Below are 14959 nucleotides of genomic sequence, written 5' to 3' on the forward strand. Positions count from 1 at the left end.
GAAACTATTGGGGCTATATCAAATTAAAAGTCTTCAGTAGGGCACAACATGTAACCAACAGAGTAGAAAGGCAACCTACAGTATGGGAGAAATTGTTTGCAAACTACATATCTGATAATGGGTTAATATCCAAAATATATGAGCAACTCATACAACTCAAGAGTAGAAAACCAAATAATGTGATTAAAAATGGACGAAGAACTTGAATAGACATATTATCAAAGAAGATATGCCAGTTGCCAACGGATGCATGAAAACTTGCTTAATATCAGTAATCATCAAGCAATGCAAATTAAAACTACAATGAGATTTCATCTCTTATCTGTTAGAATATCTGTTATCACAACAAGAAATACATGGTGGCAAGGATGTGGAGACAAGGAAACCCTTGTATAATTGGTAAAAGTGAAAATTGGTATAGCTGCTATGGAATACACTGTGGAGATTTTTTTAAAAAACTAAAATAAAACTACCACATGATCCTCCAATCCACCTTCTGGATTTATATTTGAAGGAAATAAAATAACTATATCAAAGAGTTGCCTGCATACCCATGTTTATTGTAGCATTTTTTTTAAATAATAGCCAAGACATGGAAAGAACAAACAGGTAAAGAAGTTGCTATGTATCACAAAAGCCAGCACAGGTGAGAGTTTTAAGGAAGGACAAAAGAGAGAATGAGATCTGGGGAAATGATGCCTTTCATATTCTGAACTGCAGTGACTTAGTTTAAGTAGCTGTTATTTTCTTATAATTCTTTCTTAAAACAAACCACACTATTTATCAGACACCTACCTGTATTCTTTAAGTAAATGTTCTATGTATTGTGTTCCATGTCTTTCTCCCTTATTTTTAGGGGAGACATTTACATCTGCTGGTCATATAACTCTGGTGTCTATTTTCTGCTCACCCTCAACCCTCTTTATGTCCTCTATTTCTTCTCTTTCCCTCTCATTCCTCTTCTTTTGTTAATTTCCCTTTCTTTCTTTCATTTTAACTAATTATGTTTTATAAAGGATACTAATGAATAATGATCCTTTCGTGAAATACAGCTCTAGGGAATTTCCTCCCTGACTGGAAACTACAGAAATAGCTCCAAGGTTGTCTTTCCATAACACATGTGTGGGAACCGTCCAGCTGGTGCTCCCCCACATCCTCCAGTTAATTTCCACCTCTAGTGGCATGGCACTATTTATTACTTTTCTGAAACCCTTTCAAGTTACCTAGCACAGGATCCAATGTGCGGGGTCTGCCAGTAGCCGCAAGATTATGTTTTTCCACATGTTATCTTACATCTCAAAATAGACTGTATGATTTCTATAACTTATTACTAGGTTCTGCCAAAATGATTAGAATAAAGTAAAGGTCATCGAGTCTCTTCCTTTGATTCCAGACAAGGCTACTCCTAATTCATCAAAGATAGATGGCTATGTATCGATTCTGCAAGGAAAAAGCATTCTACAACATCCCTCTTTTAACCAGTTCCAGATTATAATTATTCTTGTAGTCAGAATGTCATGCATGTGTAATAGTACAGCTTGTTTTTGTCTCCTCAATCCATCTTTGTAATCATTGATCTATTTATGTGGCTATCGACCATCTGTATTTTATGCAGGCTGTGAGTCTGCATGTGTTCATGTACTAAGTATATCAATTAAGGCTATAATGGCATTATTATTGTAGAATTTGAAAACATTTTTCTCTTAAATAACAACTCATATTCACCACATTCATTTTCATAATTGTGTAGGGAACATGAAACATTAGCAATGACAGCAACAATCATAAAATATTTCTTTCCAATTTCTCATCATGGTGGAATTAATAATTATTTTATGGCATGCTTATTGCAATCTAAAATTACTTTCATCCATGTGCTGCTGTTCTTTTTCATCTTTTGCTTCTAACTGGTTAGTTGATTTTATTTTTTGTTACCTTTCCTCAATGAAGCCTTCTTTAACCCTTGTTTGCTACTTTCTGTCTATTGTTTATATTAGACCTATTTCACACAAATGTGATAACTTTTTTTTGTCCCCTCTAAGCCTTTTGTTGATTAATACTGGTATTTTATTCATCACCATCACCGGTTGTGATATTGTCCATGTATGATACCACTTGTTTAACAAAGACAGAAATGGTAGCTTTAAACGATGAATTTTTTCTTGTACTAATTAGATTATGAAACATTTTAGAAATGCAAAACCTTTATTTATACTTTGAAAACATAGATCTTATTAGTAGTTGAACAACATATGGCCTCAAAGACCATACTTTATACTGCCTTATAGACTTTAAGCTGTGATAGTACTTCATTAAAATTCTGGTTCTTTCACACTGTATAGATTCCTTGAGTCTATTGAAGTGAGGTGATGTTTGCGGTACACCAGGGATTCCTTTGTGATTATAGAACTTTGAAAGTGCCCTCACTTTCCTCACACAGACTTCCTGAACCCTGAACTAAGAAATGAGAAGTAAGGTTAGACCCAAAGTTCTACTCTAACTTGCAGCTGTGTGGCTACCTTAGGACAAAATGCAGAAGTCCCTGAGCTCAAGGGAAATGGGGGGGCAGAGTGTCTACCTCTAATGCCCTCAGTGAAACAAACTAACATGGAGAACAACGACACTGTGTTTTCCTAAACTTGTTTTGTATTATATAGATTTGCTTTGAATCCGAAGATCATTAGCTATTCATATATTTAATAAGTAAGTCCTTTGTAATCTATTAAAGTACAAAACCACTTCCTTTGTGATGTGTAGTCAGGGGATAAAGTACTCAAAACATTCCTTTCTAGATATAAGGAATAAGTATTGACTTACCATATGGTTTCTGCAAAGCTTCTACCCTAATTTTCCATCTCCTGTGTAAAACTCTTATAGAAATTTACCTAGTCATCAAATCTATTAAAGTCATATGATACTTATAATATAATTTAACAAAATACTATAGTTAACATGCTATGGCATCCTTTAACACAGTATATTGATATAACATGATGGATATTTTAACTAGTCAGGAAGGAATACACAAGAGAGATTGAATGCTTTTTATTAATAAGCTTAGAAATGGGCATATAGAGTCATTGTTTTATGTATACAGTTTTGTATGTCTTAAGTATTACACAATGTATAAGTTTTAACTTTTTTTTCAAGTACTGAAAGCATATGCTTAAGGCAGGGTTCCTCGCCTTTGAGAGTATTGGCATTTTGGGCCCAATAATTCTTTTTTTGGGGAGTGCTGTCCTGTTCATTGTAGGATGTTTAGGAGTATCCTGGGCCTGTCCCACAAGGAAAATGCCTTCAGACATTGATAAATATCCCCTAGCAGGCAAAAGTGTCCCTCGTTGAGAATCACTGACTTAAGAATTACTTTTATTTGTTAACCATAAAGTATATAAGTACTAATTTTTCACAATTCAATAAGGTTCCAATCATTTGCTTTTATTTTCTGAGTTAGAAACTTCATGACAGATGTTTTGGACATTTGATTAATCTAGGGAAAAAGAAAACAAAACTTGATTCCATCTGCTTAAAAAATCTCTTTCCCAGAAACATAAATTATGTAAGTTTAAATTGCAAATACCCCTAGTCAAGCATTATTGAAAGGATAGACCATACTTATTTTTCAGTTGTGAATACAGGAAGTCATATTAGTGTGAATTGACTTTTTTCCTTATCACATTGTAGGTGTTTTTTTGGTTTTACATTATCAACTTATTAGTGTTGAACAATTCACTTTATATCATTTTGTAAGCCTTGTGTTTATTATTTTAATATGCCACTTAGATAGGTCAAATAGTATACTGATATCTTTCAGTTTGGACTCAGAAAGCTGGGTTTGACTTCCAACTCTACCACTTACCAACCTTGTGAACTTGAGAAAGTCATCTAACCTCTACAGGCCCATTGAATTTATTGTCTACATAGCTGATGAGGTTTTTTTTGTAGAGATTAAATAACATGTGAAATTCCCTCTAGCACAGTGTTGGTCACATGGCGGGTACAAAACAAATGTGTTTTGGTTGGACCGAGTGGGATCAGTTCACTTAGGTTTGGTATTTTTCAAACATTTTCTTTGAAACTTTTAGTTAACTAGTCAGCCCTCAGTTTTCTATACTGATGGAAGCATTATCAGCAGGTGATAGTTCTTCTGGGACTTCTTACTTTTTCTATACTGTCTGGAACTCCAAAAATAAAGATATCAAATAGGGACAAAGAATAGTAGAAGAGCCTAAGAATAGTCTACTGTTTTTGAGAGGATAATTCAGAAACCTCACTTTTGCCTCTTTGGTACTTTGTATTTCATCCCTTATTTTGTATTTCTGCTTATTTACTTGCTAAAGGGAAATGTATAGTCTTTTCAGTGGACATATATACTAACAGAATTCTGGTAGATATAGAATTCTAACAGCATTCTAATAGATACAGTCAGTGGCGCTGACTTTTAGGGACTTTGATAGGTGAGAATGAAGTCTCCTTAATGTTACCACAACTTTTTAATACTTCTAAAGTATTTCATAGGTTGTTTTTTTGTCCATAAGTAAATAAACTTTTATTGGAACATGGCCACGCTCATTTGTAGGTTTTTAATATTTCACTTGAATAAGTGAAACAGAATGTTATCTATCAATTGTTTTCTGCAATTTTTAATGTGTTGTTGAATGTATATTTTATGTTACTTGTGTCTTCTTTTTAGTGTTTTTAAGATTTAGCTTTCAGCATTTGTACTATTACTAAGCATGAGATGAGGCTATCATAATTTGAAGTCCTTAGAGCAAATGATCTGAAAATGTTTTAGATAAGTACCTGGCATTTTTATATTTGCATTTTGTCTCTTTAGGATTGTTTTACTTTAGTATACTGGGTAATATTTAGAGTCACAGAGATCATTTAGAGTCACATAGATCATGTATTTAGATCATTTAGTATCTATGACAACATATATGAAATCTTAGATTTACAAAATTATTAACATCTATTATGAATAAAATTGATATTTGTTTGAGTATTAGTAAACAGTATTTTGTACAAACCAAAGTACTGGGAATTGGGAACATGACTTTGTCTAAAGGTTTGGTGGTAGAAGAATTTTTCCTATTAAAGAGTTAATTAGAAATGGTGTGATCCATTCTGAATAATTAGTTATGGTATAATATCTACATTCCATATTTGTTCTAATAAAGAATCACAACATATAATCAATACTTAGGGACTAATAAGCTTAGATAACAATGTGAAATGTGGCTGCAGAACTGTTTTCATTGGTCAGAAAAAAAGGTGGGACTGCTCTGTGACAGCAAGGTATGGGGACACTTGTGAGATGGGTGAAACCTGCAGAGGTCTGGCTTTGCATGAAGGATTACAAGCAAGATGACCTCTTAGGAATGGAGAAAGCATATGGATGAAAGCAGATATGATTCCTGGTGCAATAGTTAAAAAGGTCTCTCCTTCTCTTCCAATTGTGAAGACATGTCTTCTATGAGGTACTCACTAAGGTGTGACCATTCTTTTCCAAACTGCTTATTTGTACTCAAATTGAATTTTGTCCCTGTGTCCCGCTTATGCAATTAGAGACCACCAAAAGTTAAGGCTAAAATGAAATTTATATTTATCTTACTCATTTCCTTTATTTTGTGGAAGGAGAAACTGAGGCTTAAAAAGGATTATATCACACAGCCAATGTGGGATCACAAATCGGTTCATATCAAGCCCAGTTCGTCAATTTATTTTTTGCCCCTATTGTTTGACCTGTATTTTTCCTTCCTGTAGTGTGCAGATGGGTGGATAGGTTTTGGAGTTTCCTGTTGGGCAGGAACAAAAAGTGGCCACAAAATGTTTACTAATTAAATAGTTTGTGAAATGTCCATCATCAGAAGTTAAGAGTAGAAATTAAATTATCCTTTTAAAGTATCTTCTTCCAATGTGAGAAGACATTATAAATGCCTTCGTTGACATTCATTACTATTTATGTTGTGAAATATATAATTAGGTGCCAAGAAATAGACTTACTTTTACTTAATGCAATGTAAGGAGCATTGGATTCTATTTGTGCATTAATAAACAGCATTTTAGCAAAATGAAAGTGTAGTTCAAATACTAATATGATCATCATTTATTTTATCCAATATGAAGGATGGAGGGTGATTGGCCCTTATTATTAATGAAATCAAGTCTTTCAGCTTTGTCAGAAAAATAAGAGGATATATTTTGGCCTTCATTTTATAATATTTTAAGAAGTGCATAGCTGAGTAGATTTGAACAATTAATTGCTTCTCAGGAAAAGCAAATAAGGTGTCTGCTTTTCTTCCTTGAGTGGTTATGACTAATTGCTACACTATCTCTTTGGAGTTTTTACTCTTCAGTGATTTATTCTTAAAATTCTGCTGTCAGTGTAGGGGGGATAAAAGCATTGTGTTTGAGTTTTACTTTCTTATACCCGGTGCAGTCTCAGGAAGTCACTTATCTTAGTGTTAAATTTCTTGCCTGTTAAACTGGGGGGAGGTGTACTTGCTGTTAATAAAAATTAAATATGAGCATTTTAGAAATCACCTGCAAACTATAAAATGCTAAGCAAATAGAACGCAAATATTGATGAGTCCCTTGGAGATCTACGTAGCCCTAACCTCTCACCTTCTCTAGTTGTTTAGTAAAATTTAAATTAACTCTCCACTTGAACATTCAACCATCACTTGAAAAAGTGTCCCAAACAGAGCTCATATGCTTGTTTCTTCCCCTAAATAAAGATATACCTTCCTTATATCCTAAAGTTCTTTTCATTCCTTCTCTCTTCTTTGACCCTGTCTGAGACTCATCTGGTTCATCATGCATTCTTACTGATCTTTTGACTGAACATTTATCCACTCTTAACCTTCCATTCACTCAGGACTAGACTGAATCTCTCATCACTTCAGTACTTGTACTACTGTTCTTTACTGTTCACTACTTTTGAACTATTGTTTGCTAGCTGATCTTTTCATCTCCAGACTGCCTCCAATCCAGTCACCTCACTAGATTCAACTAGGTTTTCTTTATCCTCCATTAATTTATTTTCTTCTTTAAAGGAGCAATAGCAGTGATTGCCATGTTTTTTATTTCTATTTCTTGTTTTCAGTTTGTTTTGTTTATTTTAATATATATTCTTTATTATATTGTTCCATTACCGTTGAGTCCCCTTATACCCTCTGCCCCCAGCAATAACCACACTGTTGTCCGTGTCCATAAGTCCTCTTTCTTATTTTGCTCATTTCTTCCACCCCCTAACATCGCCCCTACTAACCGTCATGTGTTCTCCATCTATGAGTCTGTCTCTGTTTTGCATGTTAGTTCAGTTTATTTGTTAGATTCCACATATGAGTGAAATCATATAGTATTTGTCTTTCTCTGACTGGCTTATTTCAAATACTGTAGAGGATCTCTAGTTAATGTCAAACGTTTGGTGAATTTCTCCCAGTTTTGATTTTGAATAATCTGTACCTGACTTGCCTTTGGTTTTCTCCAGGCCTTTGCACATGTCCTTCCATCCCTTAGATGTCCTTCATTTCTTTCTAAACATAAAACTGATTACTTTGTATAACACCCTGAAATAGAACTAAAAATACACCCTACTTTCTATACCATCCTGATAATTCTCTGTGTTCTGCATCTGTTCATATGTACTATGCCGTTCATAGGTTTTTGGAATAGTTTTTGAAAATATTCTGTACATCTGTGACTGATATTTTGATCTGTATATAAGCATTCCCTGTTCTTGTCATTTTTTTTTTTTTTTTAGTTTGTGTAGAACCACTCAGATACAGGATACAGTGTTTCAGCTGTATGAAATATATGATCATATCATGCGATTTGGTGCTATTTTAAACTGATAAGAACAGATACTACACTTGATCTTAGCCAAAAGGCCGAGAAGTGATGGTGCTATTTTAAATTACACATTGTGAAATTGTTGGATTGATCCTTTCTGTAGGGCTGCTTTGAGAGGGTGAGCGGTCCATGCTAAGCTTAGTGTCAGGTTTATGGATTTCTCCTTCTTGACTGTTTACTTCTGTGTTCTCTCTCAAGGATCTCTGAGAGGTCACCCAAATGTCCTTTATTGAACTAAAGAGCTTTATGAAAATAAGCACGATGACTCCACATAGCACCAGTGTAACACTTATACGGAGTCATGATTAGTGGTAGGCAATTTTGCCAGTCCTAAACATTTCTGTCATAGATTACTGTGATCTGAAAGTTCTTTAGCATTGAGAGGTGAAAAGTGCTCCATTTACCTGGGCCTCAACTACCTGTTTTGGAGACTGGGCTTCAGGCATAGGATTATTGGTCTCCATTAGCCAAGATTCATGCAAGCAGTTTTTTTCAGCACATTAGAGTCCAAGGGGCAGCCAGTAGATCTAGTTTATGTAAGTTTTATATTGTATATAATTCTAAAACAAAATTGTGGCTACTTCTAGATGAAGAGAATTTCTGTGACTGATGAAAAGCATCAAACATAGGGAAGCTTTTGTTATTGGTTGATGTAAATCCACGAAGGTTATCTGAACTCCTGTAAAGACAGCAGGTGCTCCACAGGATGTGTGTAAGGTGGAGGCTGCTTCCCCATTAAACAGGGGACATACCACAAAGAAGGGTTCAGCTTATTTGATCAGGAGTTTGAGAATGTTTACCAGATATCTCCCTTATATCCTCAACATAAGGACTCCCTTCCTATGCTCTTATGCCCAGGTTTCCTCAGAAAGACAAACAGGTCAAATGTCATGAAAAGGGCCAGCCTTGAGAGGATGCATAATTAGTTGATGATGGAATCATTAGCCACATAGGAGTGACTGGTTAGAGTGGGACTGCATCTGAAATGAAGCCCAGCTTCCCCAAAGTGATACACCCCACCTAACCAGCCAAAACGAAGTCATGGGGTAACAAATGTATTTGGTCACCCAATACTGATATACTGCCTTCTATATGATAATGAATACTCATTTCATTTTTGTGGAAGTTGATATTGCTGTATATTCCAGATCCTGTCTACATATAATCTAATTCATTGCTTTTATTTGATGGTAGAGTAGTGGTAAAACTTTCTCAATGAATGTTTATAAGTAAACATTACCACATGTCACTAATTAGAAAAACAATCAGTTTTTGAGGATTGCAGGGAAGACTGTTGTGGCTTTGTATCTGTTTGAAACTCAATGCCCCAGGCCAAATGTACTTTGTGGGCTATTTTAATAGATAATTTGAATACTGCTTCGAGGGGAAAATATTTCCAAAAAAATACATGATTTATTATAGGATTTATTCAATTTTTGTTTGATTAACTCCTCTTAATTTATGGTGTAAATGCATATGTAAGCCTAAGATTTGTCCAGGATCATTTGATTGTCTTTTGCCTCATTCTTTTTAAACTCAATTGACAGTTCTTTACAGGATATTCGGACAGGGTCCACAAAAAGACAGCAATTATTTTTCCTTTTAAAAAATAGTCTGAAATAGATGAGTTTAAGCCTTGGAGAGTATTACCGAGCTTGTGGAGGAAAAGTAAACTGAAGAATGTGTCTAGACATTGCAAATATGAGGCGTCATTATCTAGCTGATGATGACCAGCTGAAAAATGGCCCTGACTAGCCCAACACAAGAAATCAGTATTAATCCCGGGAAGAAAGAGGGAGAGAAACATCAACGTGTGGTTACCTCTTATGCAAACCCCACCGGGGATCCAGCCTGCAACCCAGGCATGTGCCCTGACTGGAATCAGTCAAACTGGCAAATCTTTGCTTCACAGGCCGGTGCTGATGCACTGAGCCACACCAGCCAGGGCATATATCTTATGTCTTTACAGGCCTAATTCTGTTTTTTGTTTTTGCCGAATCTTACTACTGTTTGCTTCTTCCTGTGTTATCTGTATTTTTTATTGTAAACTAGTGATTACTCAATATTTACCTGTGAAAATACTTTAAAACTGAAGTTTAAAGGTACTTTCCTTCTTAGAAATTCTTATGAATTCCTGCCAGGTACCTGGGAACACTACCAAAGAATAATCACTTTAAAGTGTCAGTATGATTTTTTACAACTGGGTAGTTTAAATTCTGGCCAAAAACCCATATAGAGGCTGTCTTGCAGTTACAGGATTTCAGAGGAGAAGCCACGCCTTACTCTCAATCCCAGAGTCAAGGCAAAAGGATGCAAGATTCAGTACTGATTTTCTCTGTCGGTAGGCTTTGGTTTTTCTTTAGGGTAAGACATTAACTGAGGATATTATTTTTGGGGGGGGTTGAGATTTATATAATGAACTAAATTTGTCCTCTCATCTGATGAAAAGTCTATGCTTTATGTACCATCTTATGTTTGAGACCCATTAATGCTATAAAGTCTAGACCAGTAGAGGTAGAAATTGGTAGATGTTCCTAGGACAGTCTTGGCCTTCAGCATTTAGTTATATCTGTAGACTAGTGTTATCTTTTTTTCACTTGAGGGAACAGGGGAAATGATGGGAGTTTTCCTTAATTTTTTGACAGCTAGCTTTTCATGTAAAGGTATGTTGAAAGAGTTTTATGTGCTCTGTAAATTGACTAGGGTATCTACTCATCTAGAAAAATAAGTCTTTTCTAAAGTATCTCTCAATGACTCATTGGGAAGTTGGGAGAAACCTGTTTGACACTGCTAGTCTGCCACCATGTTCACATCAGCCCATTTTGATATTCACAGATGCTAAGTTTTGTTGCTGCTTAGTTTACAAACATGTTGTCAGCTTGACATGGATGCATGATGTGTCAAAATGTCCAGCGTGTTATGAAAATTTCATATTGACTTTCTGGTTCTTTAATGTACAGGGTAACTGTATAATTTATGTTTGTTTTTGATTACCAAAAACAAAGAATACTTACTTAATGATAGTCCATCATGTATGACAGTTTCTAGTATAAACCATTTGAACTAATTGAAATGATTTATTGGTACTATAATGATCTCAGAAATCAAAGCCAATGTATGTGTTTGTGTGTGGATTGTTTTTCTAGATCGGGAAGTGTCTCTGCCTTTGAATCTGCAGTGTGGTTGAAGCTACATCTGATGTAGCACATTTCTTTTAATTACATGGACCTTCTGTTAGTACGCTAGTTTTCATAGCCTGCATGGAATTGTATCATTTCATATACCAAAACAAAACTTATGGAACAGAAACATTGACTTCTTAAAGTGGAAATGATTGGGTATACTATTAGCATACACTCCTCTATACTTGGGTGAAATTTTCAGATTTTCTTTTGGGGCAGTCCACATAAAGTTAGTTACGCTCTTCAAACTCTGTAGTTACCCTAGATAAATGTCTTGACTGTCAAGTTAGGATTCAGCTTTGGAAACATCTGTATATAATACTTTATAGTAATGCATCTTTGCATTTGTTTGTGGCAGTTTGAAAGACAGTTGAGTGTAGCATAAACAGGATATTGTATACCTATATGTAAGAAATCAGTTTGGCCTCTTGTAATAAAAATATATTTATGTTTTATTTGAAATATGATAATTTAAATACATAAACAATATATAATTTATAAAAGAATATTAATAAAATGGATACTACTTACACTTAGGAAGAATATATTATATTTCGACATGGACATACACATACAATATGCTATTCAATGTTCCTAGTGAGTTATTCATTCTGTACTATATATCTTTTAATTATTTTTTTAAAGATTTTATTTATTTATCTTTTAGAGGGGAAGGGAAGGAGAGAGGGAGAAAAACATCAATGTATGGTTGCCTTTCATGTGTCCCCTGCTGGGAATTGGCCTGCAGGGAACTGGTCTGCAACCCAGGCATGTGCCCTGACTGGGAATCGAACCGCGATTGTCTGGTTCGCAGGCCCGTGCTCAATCCACTGAGCTACACCAGCCAGGGCTCATATTTTTTAATTCTTAAAATCACCTTTAAGTTTTAATACAATTTCTGATATTTATTTTTGAGCGTAAAGTAGGACAAAAAAGAAACTAAATTAGCATCAAAGGAATACTTTCAGTAATTATTTTTAGATTAAGTATAAATCATATAAATTATTTTACTAGACAATACATTTGTTCTGCAAATAAAATCATGACTTTAATGGGAGTCAAAATTTTTATGCACAAACTAGTCACATTTTTCTTCCTTTTATAATTAAAAAAATTGCAAATATGTCTGTGAATTCCATTAGTCTAGTGCAGAACTAGGACTCTGTGGATAATTTAATTGAATTTAAGCTAAGAAATGTTTTAATACCATGTGATTTCCATAGCTCAGATTTTTGGCTATGGAATGACAATGAAGGGTTAAACCCAAAAGAGATTTTGCTGAAAGGATCCATCAGAACTTGTGACTGAGTGATCATTGCCAATTTAAAAGCTTAGAAGATGGATAGGATTCCAGTCTTATTGAAAGAATTTAAAAAAAAAAAAAAAAAAAAGAAAGAATGGAGCCATTCTGAGAAGCTGATAAAAGGATGGGTCAGAGTGAGGATGGATTCTTCTTTAGATTTGTTAATTTGAGTAAATGATGGGGCACCTGGGTGGGACTTTCTTATAGCAACATGGCAGTTGAAGATTGGTAAGAGTAGTGAGGGCTGGAGCTGTTCACTTGGCATTATTGGCACTGAGATGATACTGATCCTGGAAGAGTCAATGAACCTTCTAGGGAACTGAGTTAGTTAATACTAAGTCTCAGAATTTAGTGTAATTTCTTTTGGAAAAGTTTTCCTTCCTCAGCCAAGTCGAAGATTAAATAGGAAAGTTTTCTCAAGGCTGCTTCTTTGTAACATATGGTGCTTATATTCCAAGGTCAAATTTTCTCATCATGTTTTCAATGCTTGTATGTCCTTTTGTCAAATAACATTTTTTTAAAAGACTGGCTCCCTGAAGAGGGCTAGAAAATCTCCCCCTGAATTTTTGTCCAGCTAAGCAGCATTTTAACATACTCTACTGAGCTCAGGGAGTCTATTTTAGGAATTACAAAAATGGTAGGAATTTCAAACCAAAAGGAGAGAATTATAGCATGACCACCTGACAAGAAATGCATTTTGGATAAACCACAACTCAAATTACTGTCAGTCACATGTTGATTATGGTTTCCATGTTATAAGCAAGTATATGCATGGCCCTTTGTACCTATAATCTTTGTGAGGCCCTTTGTACCTATAATCTAGTGCTTAACATGGTGATGATCACATAGTTCGCAGCCAGTATATATTAGCTGAGTGGATGGATGAAACACAAAATAAGTATAGAACTAGATGTAGCATCATTTTTTTTTCATTTAACTCAAAGCAAAGAACAGGAACACGTGAATGTGATATTGGAACATTAAGTACACACACTTAAGAAATATGCCTTAAAAGTGTTGAAGACCATATAATAGTTAAGGGTTTGAGTTTTTGACCAAGTGACATGGGGGAGGTTTGTGTTAAGATCACAGAGATTTAGCCAAGACTTTGGGGAAACATTTTGTGTCTGCATTTTCAGAAAAAAAGTCAACATAACTAAAAATCATCCTGTTTTAGTCACGGCCAGGTGTTTAAGGTGGTTAGAGCATCATCCCATACACCAAAAGGTTGCAGGTTCAATCCCCAGTCAGGGCACATACAGGAGGGACCCAATTGATGTCTCTCTCTCACATCAATGTTCCTCTCTCCCTTCGTCTCTGTTTAAAATCAGTGAAAACATACCCTCAGGTGAGTATTAAAAATAAAAGCATATCGTTATATGCATATATATTATATATAATTTTGTGTATATGCTATCATGTATTTTAAAAAGGGTAAATAGGGTAGGGGGAGGTTAGGGCTGGAGGGATGGAGAAAAAAGGAAAAAGGACTTATGGACATGGACTGCAGTGTGGTGATTTCAGAGGATTGGGGGTAAAGGGGACTAAATGGTAGTGGAAAACTACAAGAAAGATTAAATAAAAAATAAAATAGCCCTGGCTGGTGTAGCTCAGTGGATTGAGCGCAGGCCTGTGAATCAGAGGATCGCGGTTCAATTCCCAGTCAGGGCACATGCCTGGGTTGCAAGCCAGTTCCCTGCAGGCCAGTTCCCAGCAGGGGACACATGAGAGGCAACCATACATTGATGTTTCTCTCCCTCTCTCCTTGCCTTCCCTTCTAAAGATAAATAAATAAATAAATATTAAAAAAGAAAATAAAACACATCGTAAAGAAGTAATTAAAAATGAAAATAATAAATAATAAAATTTTAGAAGAAATATTGACGCCTATCCATATATGTAGGGAATGATCACAGTAAATTTAACTGCTCTCCTGCTTCGCAAATGACTTAATGAGATATAACACAAAAAGTAAAGGTTATGTTTTGGCAAGAAGGAAAGGGCATTATGGTTCAATACTTTAACTTAACTAACCTTTAACGGTGCAATTAACATTTAAAGGAAATAAACTTTTGGAAGTATTATAGAGTAATTGCAGAAATGTAAAAAGTAGTTAAAACCCCATGATCTGTTAGGAGAGATGCCTTTAGATAGGACAGACAATGTTCAGAAAATGGATCTGTGATGCATAAAAGATGAAGAAAAATGTGCTCATTTGGTAACATAGTTATTGCTTTCCTCTTTGTTGTTTTGTGTGAATTTCAGTTCATTGACATTTTCAAGGATGAAACTTTCATACTGACCCAGAATTGATGGTTAAAACACAGATCTTGATAGATTTGAAACAAACCGCTCAGTAGTTATCAAGAGTAGTGGGAGGGAGAAATGAAAGGCCATATTTGTCTATCAGATCCCAGTTCGTTAGAATCTAAGTTGTATTTCGAAAATTACCAGTTCTAGCTTCTGCTATTATGAACAGCTTTTCCCTTGCAGTGTAGAGGGTGTCTGAACTCATCTTTGCAAATTATTTAGAGAATATATGTATATATACAATGGTAGTTATCAAGAAGGTAACTAAAATTGAAAGCTGTTTTTCTTGCTCTTAAAGAAATTTATC

General features: G+C 34.9%; 1 protein-coding gene and 1 pseudogene across 3 annotated transcripts in view; one reads left to right on the forward strand and one right to left on the reverse strand.

The window, feature by feature from the left end:
- Positions 1–14959, forward strand: part of DIAPH2 (diaphanous related formin 2) — a 914916-nt gene that overhangs the window by 369657 nt on the left and 530300 nt on the right. The gene's annotated exons all lie outside the window — the stretch shown is intronic.
- On the reverse strand, positions 7795–7907 carry LOC119064210 (uncharacterized; annotated as a pseudogene).

Source organism: Artibeus jamaicensis, unplaced genomic scaffold (genome assembly GCF_021234435.1).
Source record: "Artibeus jamaicensis isolate MK-2021 breed Jamaican fruit bat unplaced genomic scaffold, CSHL_Jam_final scaffold_461, whole genome shotgun sequence".
Lineage (NCBI taxonomy): Eukaryota > Metazoa > Chordata > Mammalia > Chiroptera > Phyllostomidae > Artibeus > Artibeus jamaicensis.